A 14,824-nucleotide genomic window follows, 5' to 3' on the forward strand; every position below is an offset into this window, starting at 1 on the left:
AATAATAGGAGAGAGAAACAAGAAAGAAAAAGTAAGCAAATTAAAGGAGCAGAGCAGTAGGTCCAAAATCTGAATAATAGAGGAAATCATCAACAAAAAAATTTGCCAGAATTGAAAGATATGCACTGTCAAGTTGACAGCATTCACTGAGTAACCAGCACAATGTGTAAAAATAAACTCACACTAAAGCACATTACCATGAACTTTGATGGGTGCAATTAGAAGATTCTATAGGTCTCCGGGGAGATGGGGGATGGGGAGAGAAGGAAAGATTATGTACAAAGAAACCAAAGGGCGTATGAAAAGGAATATATCAGGAATCAAAATAGGTTTGATCTTTTTAACATCATCATGGAGTAGCAAGATAATGGTCAATGCCTTCAAAGTTCTGGTGGAGAAAGAATTCTAACCTGGAATTCTATACCTAGCCAAACTGTCATAAATTGATGCTGGAAAAAATATTTTTACAGAAGTACCCTTACTGTTTCACTGAGGGGTGTCTTCCATCAAAATGAAAGAGCAAATCAAGAAAGAGGAAGGTGGAATTCAGAAAAAAAAAGGAAATTGAAGATAATATCATATGATAGGAGATCTCTGAAATGCCCAAGGAACAGTCCTTGAAGCTCTTTTTTTTTTCTTACTGATTTATTTATTTTTACCATCCCCATGGATACCATGGATGAAGCTCTTTTCTGTCAACAACAACTCACCATGAAATTATTGCCTTTTTTCAAATTGAGTATAATTGGCATATCAGAAACTGTGCATATCTAAAATTTACAGTTGTGTAAGTTCTGACATGTACACCAATCATGAAAATCAAGATACTAAATATGTTTGTCACCTCCAAAGTTTTCGTGATGCATCTTTGTATCCCTCCCTCTTCTTGCTTTCTGCCTCTGCTCCATTCCCAACCCAGGCCCTAGGCAAGTACTTATCTGCTTTCTATAACCATAGATATTTGTATATTCTAAAAAATACAAGGGGAAGATGCAGTATGTATTCTGTCTGACTTCTTTTAATCGCTTAATTGAGTTTCATCCATGTTTTTGCATTTATTGATAGTTCAATTTTTTTTTTTTTTTTTTAATTATACTTTAGGTTTTAGGGTACATGTGCACAATGTGCAGGTTTGTTACATATGTATCCATGTGCCATGTTGATTTCCTGCACCCATTAGCTCGTCATTTAGCATTAGGTATATCTCCTAATGCTGTCCCCCCCCCCCCACCCCCCACCCCACAACAGTACCCGGAATGTGATGTTCCCCTTCCTGTGTCCATGAGTTCTCATTGTTCAATTCCCACCTATGAGTGAGAACATGCGGTGTTTGGTTTTTTGTCCTTGCAATAGTTTACTGAGAATGATGTTTTCCAGTTTCATCCATGTCCCTACAAAGGACACGAACTCATCATTTTTTATGGCTGCATAGTATTCCATGGTGTATGTGTGCCACATTTTCTTAATCCAGTCTATTGTTGTTGGACATTTGGGTTGGTTCCAAGTCTTTGCTATTGTGAATAGTGCCGCAATAAACATACGTGTGCATGTGTCTTTATAGCAGCATGATTTATACTCCTGTGGGTATATACCCAGTAATGGGATGGCTGGGTCAAATGGTATTTCTAGTTCGAGATCCCTGAGGAATCGCCACACTGACTTCCACAATGGTTGAACTAGTTTACAGTCCCACCAACAGTGTAAAAGTGTTCCTATTTCTCCACATCCTCTCCAGCACCTGTTGTTTCCTGATTTTTTAATGATGGCCATTCTAACTGGTGTGAGATGGTATCTCACTGTGGTTTTGATTTGCATTTCTCTGATGGCCAGTGATGATGAGCATTTCTTCATGTGTTTTCTGGCTGCATAAATGTCTTCTTTTGAGAAGTGTCTGTTCATGTCCTCTGCCCACTTTTTGATGGGGTTGTTTGTTTTTTTCTTGTAAATTTGTTTGAGTTCATTGTAGATTCTGGATATTAGCCCTTTGTCAGATGAGTAGGTTGCAAAAATTTTCTCCCATTCTGTAGGTTGCCTGTTCACTCTGATGGTAGTTTCTTTTGCTGTGCAGAAGCTCTTTAGTTTAATGAGATCCCATTTGTCAATTTTGGCTTTTGTTGCCATTGCTTTTGGTGTTTTAGACATGAAGTCCTTGCCCACGCCTATGGCCTGAATGGTATTGCCTAGGTTTTCTTGTAGGATTTTAATGGTTTTAGGTCTAACATTTAAGTCTTTAATCCATCTTGAATTAATTTTTGTATAAGGTGTAAGGAAGGGATCCAGTTTCAGCTTTCTACATATGGCTAGCCAGTTTTCCCAGCACCATTTATTAAATAGGGAATCCTTTCCCCATTTCTTGTTTTTGTCAGGTTTGTCAAAGATCAAATAGTTGTAGATATGCGGCATCATTTCTGAGGGCTCTGTTCTGTTCCATTGATCTATATCTCTGTTGTGGTACCAGTACCATGCTGTTTTGGTTACTGTAGCCTTGTAGTATAGTTTGAAGTCAGGTAGCGTGATGCCTCCAGCTTTGTTCTTTTGGCTTAGGATTGACTTGGCAATGCGGGCTCTCCATGATCAAGTGGGCTTCATCCCTGGGATGCAAGGCTGGTTCAACATACGCAAATCAATAAATGTAATCCAGCATATAAACAGAACCAAAGACAAAAACCACATGATTATCTCAATAGATGCAGAAAAAGCTTTTGACAAAATTCAACAACCCTTCATGCTAAAAACTCTCAATAAATTAGGTATTGATGGGACGTATCTCAAAATAATAAGAGCTATATACGACAAACCCACAGCCAATATCATACTGAATGGGCAAAAACTGGAAGCATTCCCTCTGAAAACTGGCACAAGACAGGGGTGCCCTCTCTCACCGCTCCTATTCAACATAGTGCTGGAAGTTCTGGCCAGAGCAATCAGGCAGGAGAAGGAAATAAAGGGTATTCAAATAGGAAAAGAGGAAGTCAAACTGTCCCTGTTTGCAGATGACATGATTGTATATCTAGAAAATCCCATTGTCTCAGCCCAAAATCTCCTTAAGCTGATTAGCAACTTCAGCAAAGTCTCAGGATACAAAATCAATGTACAAAAATCACAAGCATTCTTGTACACCAATCACAGACAGAGAGCCAAATCATGAGTGAATCCCATTCACAATTGCTTCAAAGAGAATAAAATACCTAGGAATCCAACTTACAAGGGATGTGAAGGACCTCTTCAAGGAGAACTACAAACCACTGCTCAATGAAATCAAAGAGGATACAAACAAATGGAAGAACATTCCATGCTCATGGGTTGGAAGAATCAATATCATGAAAATGGCCATACTGCCCAAAGTAATTTATAGATTCAATGCCATCCCCATCAAGCTACCAATGACTTTCTTCACAGAATTGGAAAAAACTACTTTAAAGTTCATATGGAACCAGTTTTTTTTTTTTGAGACAAGATCTCGCTCTGTCGCTTAGGCTGGAGTGTAGTGGCAATTTTTTTTTTTTTTGAGACAAGATCTGGCTCTGTCGCTTAGGCTGGAGTGTAGTGGCACGATAATGGCATAGTTCAATCTTTTATTGCCAAATAGTGTTCCATTTTATTAATCATTTGGGTTGTTTCCAGTTTGGGGCTGTTATAAGTAAAGCTGCTGTGACCGATCATATACAAGTCTTTATATGAACATATGCTTCCTTTTTCTTGGGCAAATGCCTAGGAGTGGAAGCAATGCATCACATAGTATATATATATTTGGCTTTTCAAAAAATTGTCAAATTGTTCTCCAAAGTGGTTTTAAATTTCACTTTCTCATGATATGTGTATTAATAGTTCCACTTCCTCCTCACCTTCACCAACATTTAATATCGTCAGGCTTTTAAATTTTAGCCATTTAATGATGTTATAGTCACTCTTTATGAGAAGGATGGACCCTCACCCAGAATTTGGTTCAGATTCCAATATTGATAATGCCACACACACACACATACACACACCCCAAAAGATGTGAAAGGACTTGTTACATAATGAGTCTCTGAGAAGATCAGGGAAGGCTTCCCAGCTGGTTTGAAAATGGTTTGAGTGCTTGCTTCAGCAGCACATGTACTAAAATTGGAGTGATACAGAGAAGATTAGTATAGACCTGTACAAGATGATAGGCAAATTCGTGAAGCATTCCATATTTTAAAAAAAGAAAATAAAAAGAAAATGGCTTGAGAGGCCGGGTGCAATGGCTCAGGCCTGTATTCCAAGCACTTTGGGAGGCCAAGGCAAGCAGATTGCTTGGGCCCAGGAGTTCAAGACCACCTTTGGCAACAGTGAGACCCTGTCTCCACAAATAATAATTAATTTTTTTTTTTTGAGACAGGGTCTTGCTCTGTCGCCCAGGCTGGAGTGCAGTGGCGTGATCAGGGCTCACTGCAGCCTCGAATTCCTTGGCTCAAGCAATCCTTCTGCCTCAGACCCCCAAGTACCACTAAGTAGCTGGCACTACGGGCACACAGCACCATGCCTGGCTGATTTTTCAAAATTTTAATAGAGATGGGGTTTTGCTATGTTGCCCAGGCTGGTTTTGAACACCTGAGCTGAAATGATCCTCCTGCCTCAGCCTCCCAAAGTGCTGGGATTACAGGCATGAGCCACTGCACCTGGCCTACAAATAATAATTTTTAAAAATTAGCCAGGCGTGGTGGCATATGCCTGTGGTCCCAGCTACTCAAGAGGCTGAGGCAGGAGGATCATTGCAACCAGGGAGGTTGAGGCTGTAGTGAGCCGCTATTGTGCCACTAGACTCCAGCTTGGGTGACAGAGTGAAACCCCATCTCAAAAACAACAACAACAAAGAAAATGGCTTGAGAGAGCAAGGGAAGGAGACTGGCTTGGGGATTCAATGGTGATTAAGAGGCGTATGAAGAAGTGAAGATTCTTAAACATAGGTCAAGGTTGTGTGGTTTAAACTTCCCTAGCATTAAAGAAGGGAACACCAGTTTTCTTATCAGCTTTCCCGGTTGTTTGGCAAGAGAGGGAGAGGTGAGCTTCAAAGCTATTAGCTACCAAAATCAAAATTGGAGTCAGATACTTTATTACAAATGAGCATGTAATGGGGTCTGGTTTTGGTGTCAATCTGCATTTCCCTGGTAACTAATGATGTTTACCATCTTTCAACGTGCTTACTGGCCATATTTACATCTTTTATATTGAGTTGTTTGGTTAAATCTTTTGCATTAAAAAATGAGTTCTCAAAGTAATAAAAGCCGTATATGACAAACCCACAGCCAACATCACATGAAATGGGGAAAAGTTGAAAGCATTCCCTCTGAGAACTGGAAGAAGACAAGGATGCCCATTTTCACCACTTCTATTCTGTTCTATTCAACATAGTACTGTAAGTCCTAGCCAGAGCAATCAGACAAGAGAAAGAAATAAAAGGCATCAAAATTGGAAAAGAGGAAGTCAAACTGTTGCTGTTTGCCAATGATATGATTGTATACCTAGAAAACCCTAAAGACTCATCCAAAGCTGCTAGGTCTGATAAATGAATTCAGTCTCAGGATTCAAATTAGTAGGATTGCTTTATACCACCAATCAAGTTGAGAATCAAATCAAGAACTCAATCTCCTTTACAGCAGCTGAAAAAATAAAATAAAATAAAATACTTAGGAATACACCCAAGGAGATGAAATATCTCTACAAGGAAAACTGCAAAACACTGCTAAAAGAAATCACAGATTTCACAAATGGAAACACATCCTGTGCTCATGGATGGGAAGAATCAATATTGTGAAAATGACTGTGCTGCCCAAAGCAATCTACAGATTCAGTGCAATTCCCATCAAAATATCATCATCATTCTTCACAAAACTAGAAAAAAAAAAACCCTAAAATTCATATGGAACCAAAAAAGAGCCTACATAGCCAAAGCAATGCTAAGCAAAAAGAACATATTTGGAGGCATCACACTACCTGACTTCAAATTATACTACAAGGCTATATTTACCAAAATGGCATGGTACTACTGGTATAAAAATAGCCACATAGACCAATGGAACAGAATAGAGAACCCAGAAATAAACCCAAATACATACAGCAAACTGATCTTCAACAAAGCGTACAAAAACATAAATTGTGGAAAGAGGACCCTATTTAATAAGTGGTGCTGGGAAAACAGGTGAGCCACATGTAGGAGAATGAAACTGGATCTCCATCTCTCACCTTATACAAAAATCAACTCAAGATAGATCAAAGACTTAAATCTAAGACCTGAAACCATAAGCATTCTAGAAGATAACATCAGAAAAACTTTTCTGGACATCAGCTAATGCAAAAAACTCATGACTAAAACCCCAAGAGTAAATGCAACAAAAATAAAAATAAATAAATGGGACTTAATTAAACTAAAAATCTGCACAACAAGAGAAATAATCAGCAGACAACCCACAGAGTGGGAGAAAATATTCATAAACTTTTCACCCAACAGAATCTACAAGGAACTAAAACAAATCAGCAAGAAAAAACAAATGAGCCTATCAAAAAGGGGCAAAAGGACATGAATAGGAAATTCTCAAAAGAAGGCATACAAATGGCCTAGAAGCATATGAAAAAAACCTAACATCACTAATTATTAGGGAAATGCAAGTGAAAACCATACTGAGATACCACCTTACTCCTGCAAGAATGGCCATAATTAAAAAGTCAAAAAACAGTTGATGTTGGTGAGGATGTGGTGAAAAGGGAACACTTTTACACTGCTGGTGGGAATGTAAATTAGTACAATCGCTATGGAAAACAGTATAGAGATTCCTTAAAGAACTAAAAGTGGAACCACCATTTGATCCAGCAATCCCACTACTGGGTGTCTACCCAATGAAAAGAAGTCATTATATGAAAAAGACACATGCACATGCATGTTTACAGCAGCACAACTCAACAATTGCAAAGACATGGAACCAATCTAAGTGCCCATCAACCAACAAATGGATAAAGAAAATGTGGTATATATATACCACAGAATACTACTCAGCCATAAAAGTAATGAAATAATGTCTTTTGCAGCAACTTGAATGGACCTGGAGGCCATTAGTCTAAGTGAAGTAACTCAGGAATGGAAAACCAAATATCATATGTTCTCACTTATAAGTGGGAGCTATGCTATGAGAACACAAAGCCATAGAATGATACACTGGACTTTGGGGACTTAGTAGGGAGAAGGTTGGGGGGAGTGAAAGATAAAAGACTACATATTGGTACTGCTCAGGTGACAAGTGTGCTAAAATCTCAGCAATCACCACTGAAGAACTTATCCATGTAACCAAAACTCACCTGTACCCCCAAAACTATTGAAATAAAAAAATGAGTTCTTACTGAGTTTTGAGTATTATTCATGTGTTCTGAATACAAGTCCTATATCAGATAATTTGCAGGTATTTTCTCCCAGTTTGTAGCTTATCTTTGAAGTCTGTTATCAGTGTTTTTTGAAGAGCAGAAGTTATTAATTGTGATGAAGTCCAGTTTATCATCTTTTTCTTTTCTAAGTCATGATTGGGATCCTATCTTTGCCTAACTCAAGGCAGCAGATTTTCTCATTTATTTTCTTCTAGATGTTTTATGGTTTTACATTTTATATTTAGGTCTATAGTTCATCTGAAGTTGATTTTTATATTTGATAAGGAGTATGGAATGAAGTTCTTATGGGATGCAGCAAAAACAGTTCTAAGAGGAAAGTCCATAGCTATAAATGCCTACATTAAGAAAAAAGAGGCTGGGTGTGGTGACGCACTCCCATAATCCTAGCACTTTGGGAGGCCGAGGCAGGCTGATCACTTAGGTCAAGAGTTCGAGACCAGCCTGGAATACAAAAATTAGCCGAGCATAGTGGTGTGCGCCTGTAATCCCAGCTACTCAGGAGGCTGAGGCAGGAGAATCACTTGAGCCCAGGAGGCTGAGGTTACAGTGAGTAGAAATTGCATCACTGCACTCCAGTCTGGACGACAGAGACTCCATTTCAAAAAAAGAAAAAAAAAAAAGGATCTCACAAAGCAGCCTAACTTTACACCTAAGAGAAATGGGAAAGGAACAAACTAAGCCCAAAGTCAACAGAAGCAAGGAAACAACAATCCGAGCAGAAATCAAAGAAACTAAGATGAGGAAAACAATTGGAAAGATCAGTGAAACTAAGAGTTGTCTTTCGAAAATAGAAATAAGGTTGGCAAACCTTTAGTTAGACTAAGAAAAAGAGAGGACTTCGCAGGACAGTGGCCTCTTCAGAGTGGTCTTGGACCACCTAATTTTTTCCCTGTCTCACTTGCAGTTCTCAAGAATAACTATAGAATGTGGTAGGAACGCGTTACCCTGAGGCAGGAAGAAATTGCCTGAAACAATCTGCACCTTAGTCCTGTCCTTCCTAGGGAATGTAACTTTGTAAGTTAGGGAGAAAGTACTTGAGACAGCCTGGACTTTTTTCCTCCCTCCCCTGGAATCAGGATGTCCTTCAAAGCTTTGCCCAGGATGTCATGTGGTCCTTGAGATATATAACCTGAGGTGGGCTGCCTTTCAAGGTCCCTCTGCTGTGGTGCAAACGAGGACCATGCAGTCCAGATATTATCCATCCCATCCTATGCAGCTTTCATGAATGTTGGGGGACTGGCCCACAAGGGATTCTAGGCTTTTTTGATTGGTCCCTTGCTGTCTATCTGGAAGCAATCCATCTGCTTCATATAACATGTGTTTGTTATGTCTTACCAGACTCAGGGAAATGGTAATTATAGACTCAAACAAATAAAATTAGCAGTGAAAGAGGAGAGCTTACAACAGATGCCACAGAAAATACAAAGGATAATAGACTAGTATAAATAATTATATGCCAACAAATTGGATAACCTAGAAGAAATGAACAAATTCCTAGAAACATACATACAAACTAGCAAGACTAAATTATGAAGAAATAGAAAATCTTAACAGACCAATAACAAATAAGGAGATTAAATCAGTAATCAAAAACCTCCCAACAAAGAAACGCCCAGGACCAGATGACCTCATTAGTGAAATGCATCGCTCTTTTAAAGAAGAATTAATGCCAATCCTTCTTAAAGCTAACAAAAAAATTGAAGAGCAGAGAATGCTTCCTGACTAATTTTATGAGGCCAGCATTACCCTGATACCAAAGCCAGACAAAGACATTACAAAAAAAGAAAATCAAAGGCCAATATCTCTAATGAATAGATGCAAAAATTCCCATTGAAATACTAGCAGACCAAATTCAACAGCACATTTAAAGGGTCATCCACCATGATCCAGTGGGATTTATCCCTGGGATACAAGGATGCTTCAAATAAACAAACTAATAAATGTGGTGCACCACATTAACAGACTGAAGGGTAAAATTATATGATCATCTGTTAAAGGAAAAACTTCAGCCGAATTACATTTAAAGGAGTTTAATTGAGCAATGAATGATTCGCGAATTGGGCAGCCCCCAGAATCACAGCAGATTCAGAGACTCCAGGGGTGCCTTGCGGTTAGAGCAAATTTATAGACAAAAATGTAAACTGACGTACAAAAATTGGAAGCAAGGTACAGAAACAGCTGGATTGCTTACAGGTTGGTGTTTGCCTTATTTGAACACAGTTTGAACACTTGGCAGTGTATGAGTGTTGAAGTACAAGTACAATGCCAATACTTAGCTATTGTTACAGGTGCATACTCCTAAGTTATGTTTTCAATGTTGTCTGCCTATTAAATTAGGTTACAGTTCATCTACAAGGACTCAAATATAGAAGTATGGAGTCTTTCTCAGGCCATATTTAGTGGCCTTAATAATCTCAATAGATGCAGAAAAAGCATTTGACAAAATTTAACTTCCTTTCAGGATAAAAACTCTCAGCTGGCCAGGCACGATGGCTCGTGCCTGTAATCCCAGAACTTTGGGAGGCCGAGGCAGTGGATCACTTGAGGTCAGGAGTTTGAGACCAGCCTGGCCAACATGATGAAACCCTGTGTCTACTAAAAAAGCCAAAAATTAGCTGGGCGTGGAGGCACCCACCTCTAATCCCAGCTACTCGGGAGGCTGAGGCAGGAGAATTGCTTGAACCCGGGAGGCTGAAGTTGCAGTGAGCCGAGATTACACCACTGCACTCCAGCCTGGAGGACAGAGCGAGACTCCTGCTAAAAAGAAACAATAAAATAAAAATCAAAAAAAAAAAAACTTCTCACCAAATTGGATATAGAAGGAATGCACCCCAGCATAATAAAGGCCATATATGACAAGCCCACAGCTAAAATCATTCACAAGGGTGAAAATGTGGAAGTTTTTCTACTAATATTATGAACAAGACAAAGGTACCCGCTCTCATGCTTTCTACTCAACATAGTACTTGAAATCTTAGCCAGAATAATTAAGCAAGAGGAAAAAATAAAAGACACCCAAATTGGAAAGAAAGAAATTAAATTATTTCTGTTTGCAGATGAAATGCCATGATCCGAAATATATAAAACCCAGCACACACCACCAAAAAACCTGTTAGAACGATCAACTTCAGTAAAGTTGCAGGATACAGAATCAACATACAAAAATCAGTTGTGTTTTTCTTTTTTATTTATTTATTTATTTATTTATTTATTTATTTATTTATTTATTTACTTTTTTGAGATGGAGTCTCACTGTCACCCAGGCTGGAGTGCAGTGGTGTGATCTTGGCTCACTGCAACCTCCGCCTCCCAGGTTCAAGCGGTTCTCCTGCCTCAGCCTCCCAAGTAGCTGGGATTACTGGCTTGTGCCACCATGCCTGGCTAATTTTTGTATTTTTAGTAGAGACGGGGTTTCACCATGTTGGTCAGGCAGGTCTTGAACTCCTGACCTCAGGTGATCCATCCACCTCAGCCTCCCAAAGTGCTGGGATTATAGGCGTGAGCCACCTCCCCCTGTCCAGTTGTGTTTTTATACACTAACAATGAACTATCCAAAAAAGAAACTAAGAAAACAATCCCATTTACAATAGCGTCAAAAATAAAATAGGAATACATCTGATTAAGGAAGTGAAAGATCTGTACACTACAAACTATAAGACACTGATTAAAGGAATTTAAAGTACAAATAAATGAAAAGATATCCTGTGTTCATGGATTAAAAGAATGATCATTGTTAAGATGTCCATATTACTCAAAATGATTTAGAGATTCAATGCAATCTCTATCAAAATTTCAATAATCTTTTTCACAGAACTATAAAAAAATTCTAAAATTTTTATGCAAACACAAAAGAATCTGAATAGCCAAAGCAAAACATCCCACTATCTGATTTCAAAATCTACTACAAAGCTATAGTAATCAAAGCAGCATGGTATTGCAGTAAAAGCAGACACACAGACCAAGGAAATAATAGAATTTCTTTAAATACAGTCTCTTCTTTGGGACCTTTTATATTGCTGCTCTTTTTTCTTTCTTCCTTTTTAGTTATCATATGCAAGCCTGGCTGGAACATTCCTGTAGATGTTTCCTGATGCACATATGAAAGACGTTTCCCTAGAGCATGTACCTAGGAGTGTAGTTGCTAGTTCAACTTGATGAGATATTTCCAAATTGCTTTCCAAGGAGGTTTACCAATTTGCTCTCCTATCAGCAGGATATGATTCTGCATCCTTCATAACATTTGCTTTGGTCCTGTCAGGCTTCTTTCTTTTATTACAAAAAAAAAAAAAAGTTTTTTTTGACTGGGCAAAACTTTCAAGTGCTGCAAAATTCAAAACTATAAAAAAATGGAATGTAGGCCAGGCACGGTGGCTCACGCCTGTAATCCCAGCACTTTGGGAGGCCGAGGTGGGTGGATCACTTGAGGTTAAGAGTTCAAGACCAGCCTGGCCAACATGATGAAACCCCCTCACTACCAAAAATACAAAAATCAGCTGGGCATGGTGGTGCACACTTGTAATCCCAGCTACTTGGGAGGCTGAGGCAGGAGAATCGCTTAAAGCTGGAAGGCAGAGGTTGCAGTGAGCTGAGACTGCACCACTACACTCCAGCCTGAGTGACAGAGCAAGATTCCATCTCAAAAAAAAAAAAAAAAAAATAGAATGTGAGCGTTCTATGACCCTGATCTCCAGGCAGCCCGTTTACAGTTTACAGTAGAAGTTCCTAATGGAATCTTACATGGGTATTTTTATGTGGACACCAGCAAGTGTGTGTGTGTACATGCACGTGCATGTGTGTGTGTGTGCTTTTTTGTTTTTTGACTTCTCAATCATTGTCTCATTGACATCCCTTTTGTCCCATCTGAAAAAATATCTTGGAGATCATTCCACATCAGTACACAGAGCTTCCTCAGTCTTTGTTTTTTTAAAACATTAACTGGTACTTGATTCTTTTTTATTTTTTAAAATTTATTTATTTATTTTGAGATGGAGTTTTGCTCTTGTTGTCCAGACGGGAGTGCAATGGTGCGATCTAGAGTCACTGCAACCTCTGCCTTCTGGGTTTAAGCAATTCTCCTGCCTCAGCCTAAGCTGGGCTTACAGGCGCCCGCCACCATGCCTGGCTAATTTTGTATTTTTAGTAGAGACGGGGTTTCATCATGTTGGTCAGGCTTGTCTTGAACTCCTGACCTCAAGTGATCCACCTGCCTCGGCCTCCCAAAGTCTTGGGATTACAGCGTGAGCCACCATGCCTGGCCGTGACTGTTTTTTAAATTAAAAGAATAATTTTTTTTTGTGAAATGTATCATGCATAATAGAATAAAAAACATTTATGTAAGAGCAGAAGAAGAATAAAATTAATTCCTGCATACACTTATCTCAGGCTCAGAAGAATCATGTCAGTAGCTTAGAAGCACCCTTTGATCGTGTTCTCTATGACAGCCCTGAGCCTCCACCCCAAGGAAATTCCTCTCCAAACCTTTGTGTTAGTAATTCCTTTGCCTTTCTTTATAGATTTCCAACTTGTTTGTATCCTCAAAGGATACATTGCTCAGTTTTGACTGAATAGCAAATACAAACTTAACTGCAATAAAATGAGTTAATTGCCAGTAGGTTCCTGGGATAAGATAAGTTCAACTGAATCTCTGGGTTTAGATTCCCTGAATGTGTAAGAGCATCCCTTCTGGAAAGGTCAGGGGCAAGGCCATTGTTGAAACCTGGAAACATGGAAGCACATCACTGAGGCATCCATTTGTGGAGCAGGGTCTGGATTCAGCAGTGATGTGGTCAGGCAAGTAGGCTACCCAGAACTTCCTGGGTCCAAACTTACCATAATCTGCTTCCAGCTCCCAAGAGTAGGTCAAAGAAGAACATTTCTCTGGGGTTGAAATGAGGATTCTCAGCTGATCCAAGTAGTAGGTCATAGAGGAGAAAAAAGAAAACTTCTCAGTACATAGACAAGATAGTCAATGAGCTCCATTGGACATGTGACCTTTGGTTTTAAAAAATGGCAGTGTGGATGTTGCTCCTGACCTCCCAGGACATCTCTGGATGATGGTGCTTCTGTCTGGACTAGGTTCCCTCTGTCTGGTCATTTTGAGACCTCTCTTTGTGATCCCAGGGATGCTCTTTGTCTCTCTGTTTATGGGATTTCCCATGTTCCCATGCCTCTTCTTTCTTGGTTTACTCTTATTTTTGTGGAGTGCTTCCTCTACTAGCATTCTGAGAAAGGATATTTGGGCGATACATGTTTTGAGGGCTTGCATATGTTAAAATGTGTTTATTTTACCCCCGTATTTAATTAATAGTTCTGCTGCATATAGAATAATAGGTCAGACATCATTTTCCTTTAAGATATATTCTTGCTTCTGGTGTCTCAAGAAGTCTAAAGCCATGAATATTAATTCTATGCGTGCCCTGTGTTTTACTCTCTGGAAACTTGTAGGATCATCTCATGCCTCTCAGGACTTGAAATTTCACATGATGGGCTTTGGTGTGAATCCCTGTGGGCTCTCTCAGTCTGGCTACTCAGGTCCTTCAGTCCTGAGAATTTTCTTGACTCATTTCATTGATGATTTTCTTGCCTCATTTTTTTCTAATATATTTCTGGAACTCCTATTAAATATCAGCATTGGACCACCTGGACTGGTCCTCAAATTTTGTTATCTTTGGTATTCTATTTTTCATCTTTTTGAGGTTTTGACTACTCTCTGGGAGATTTCCTCAAATTTAAGTTTGTTTTTTTTTTAAGACAGAGTTTTGCTCTTGTCACCCAGACTGGAGTGCAATGGTGCGATCTCAGCTCACTGCAACCTCCACCTCCTGTGTTCAAGCAATTCTCCAGCCTCAGCCTCCCAAGTAACTGAGATTACAAGCACCCCACCATGTCTGGCTAATTTTTTATATTTTGGTAGAGACGGGGTTTCACCATGTCGGCCAGGCTGGTCTTGAACTCCTGACCTCAGATGATCCTCCCGCCTCAGCATCCCAAAGTTCTGGGATTATAGGCGTGAGCCATCACGCCCGGCCCAAATTTTACTTTTATTTGTTCTATTGACTTTGTCGTTGTGTTTCTGCAATCATATTTTAGATTTCCACAAGCTCTTTTTCGATTTCTGAATGCCTGAATGATCCTTTTTTAAAAGACTCTGTTCCTGTGTCATGGATGCAAAGATTTCTCTTATGTCACTGAGAATATTAATTATATATGTAATTATATGTAAGCTGAGTGTCCATTGGCTTCTGTTCTTAGGTTCCCATGAGATCCCTGTTTCTTTTTTAACTCATATGTACATCTTTAGAAGGGACCCCTGCTTCTTGAAGAAACTTGAAAGAGAATATGTTCTAGCAAGCAGAAAAATCGAACACACCTCTTGTCTCTAAATAGTCTATATTTGAACACAAGGCAGGTGCTGGATCCTTCCTGT

The 14,824-nt window shown here is 39.2% G+C and overlaps 1 non-coding gene across 1 annotated transcript; it reads left to right on the forward strand.

Annotated features, from left to right (window-relative positions):
- The first annotated feature begins 4,077 nt into the window (after positions 1-4,077).
- LOC116466147 (U6 spliceosomal RNA) lies at positions 4,078-4,182 on the forward strand. Its single transcript, XR_004247399.1, has one exon. It is a non-coding gene; the product is annotated as a U6 spliceosomal RNA (small nuclear RNA).
- Positions 4,183-14,824: the final 10,642 nt, after the last annotated feature.

The sequence above is a fragment of the Hylobates moloch genome, unplaced genomic scaffold (assembly GCF_009828535.3).
Source record: "Hylobates moloch isolate HMO894 unplaced genomic scaffold, HMol_V3 SCAFFOLD_3, whole genome shotgun sequence".
NCBI classification, from domain to species: Eukaryota; Metazoa; Chordata; class Mammalia; order Primates; family Hylobatidae; genus Hylobates; species Hylobates moloch.